The 1,768-nt window shown below is 48.9% G+C and overlaps 1 protein-coding gene across 2 annotated transcripts in view; it reads right to left on the reverse strand.

The window, feature by feature from the left end:
* The window catches only part of HELZ (helicase with zinc finger), a 60,260-nt gene that overhangs the window by 53,873 nt on the left and 4,619 nt on the right, over positions 1-1,768 (reverse strand). The gene's annotated exons all lie outside the window — the stretch shown is intronic.

The raw sequence follows: 1,768 nt of genomic DNA on the forward strand, positions 1-1,768 counted from the left end.
CTAAGGCACGCCCCCCCGCACGCCCACCTGTCTGGCTCCCTGGACGGCATTAAAGCGGAGAGCGGCCGCAGCTCCCTCCCTCCTGCACACAGGAGCGGAGAGCGGACAGCTGCAGCCAGGTACACATAAGACATCCCTCGAAAATAAGACCTAGTGTCTTATATTTTTTTATGACAGTGTCTTATTTTCGGGGAAACACGGTACCCCATAGGCCCTCTACAAAGCATAACCACAAGTACGTACACATCCGTAGTATTTAGGTTTATGCCTGAAGCTGAACCTTTAAAAGTCAGATTATGTCTGCACATTTAACTCTGAACTCTGCACTTCCCTTCAGTCTTGCATAATTGTATCGGATCCTCTCCTAGGTTGAAATTACTTACATCATAAGTGGATGATACTTGGGCAGTCTACATGCAAATCCAGCATGCCTAGGAAGGCCCACTCCTCAGGACTGACACCCACTGATCAAAGCATTTGGATATTTGCATAACTCCTCCCAAGAGCCTGCTCAGTACTTGCCTCAGGACTTTTGAGAGGAGTATGCCTGGAGGTAACCAATTCCTCCATAAAAGGAAATATACACAGCAGAGTACCTTCCTTCAATCTGTTTATTGCTGTGTGTGTCATAGATGGAAGATGTTTTGTGATGGGGAGCACGCTATACAGAGAGTCCCTGATGAGGCCGTATGGCTTCCACATTGATTTGCTGCAAATATATAACACTAACGCCTCTGCTTTTAATGCATGCTGTTAAGTAATGCTGGCTATTACTGCTTTAAGGTGATCCCGCGATCGTACGATAAATCGGCAGGTGTATGGGCGGCGTACGACCGCTTTTACTGTACGGTCGCAGGACCATTTTCTTCTTACGAGCACGCTAGAAAACCGGCTGAAAATCGTATGATTTTTGGGAGGTTAGTGGCGCGATCGCAAGATGATAGCCGCGCGGGCCGGTGTGTGGAAGCGCACACTGCCCGCTCAGCATTGCAATCGTTGGCAAGCCCACCCCTCAGCGGGGAGGGCTTGCCATGATCGCAAGTATGATCTGCCTGTCCAAGATAGGCAGTTCGTACGGAATTTTAATCACCTTACAACCGTCGCACAACGAAAGTCGTGTGATGGTTGTAAGGTGTATGGGCAGCTTTAGATTTGCGCAGTTCACCAGTTGGCCATGTACCCTAATACACTGAATTTTGGGTGACAGTGGGGGACGGGATGAAACCTGACCAGAGTACTATTTCTGGCTCATGAGATTGTCACCCAACTGGCACCCCATGTCTATAGGATGACAGATATTAGGATAGATAAAAGCAAGGTTATGTTAAAGCTAATCTAAACCCAAAAACTAAAATGTAATATACTGCAGTGCATCAGTCCTTAGAAATGGCTGCATTCGTTTTTCCCTTCATTCAAACCAGGTGAATCTGCCAATAACAACGTTCCTGTCCTAAGGTGACAACACTCACTTACTCTGCATTCTCTGCCTTAAGGTACAAAACAAAAAAACAGTACCGTGTGTGTCCCACACTTACCTGTCAGCGTCGCTTGTCACCACCGCCAGTCCCCGCAGCGATCCTACGTCCCAAACTTCCTGGTTGCAGGGGATGATAGTGAGGGCAGAGGAGCCATAGGCTCCTTTTGCTGTCAGTCAAAGTGCTGGGCGGTGAGGAGGGGCGTGGCCTGCCGCAGGGCTGTATCTATGGACGCACACAGCTACTTGGGGCACGGCTGGGAAAGAACACGCAGGGGTTCCTCCATAGCAACT

Source organism: Nanorana parkeri, unplaced genomic scaffold (genome assembly GCF_000935625.1).
Source record: "Nanorana parkeri isolate BGI_ZX_2015 unplaced genomic scaffold, ASM93562v1 scaffold3159, whole genome shotgun sequence".
Lineage (NCBI taxonomy): Eukaryota > Metazoa > Chordata > Amphibia > Anura > Dicroglossidae > Nanorana > Nanorana parkeri.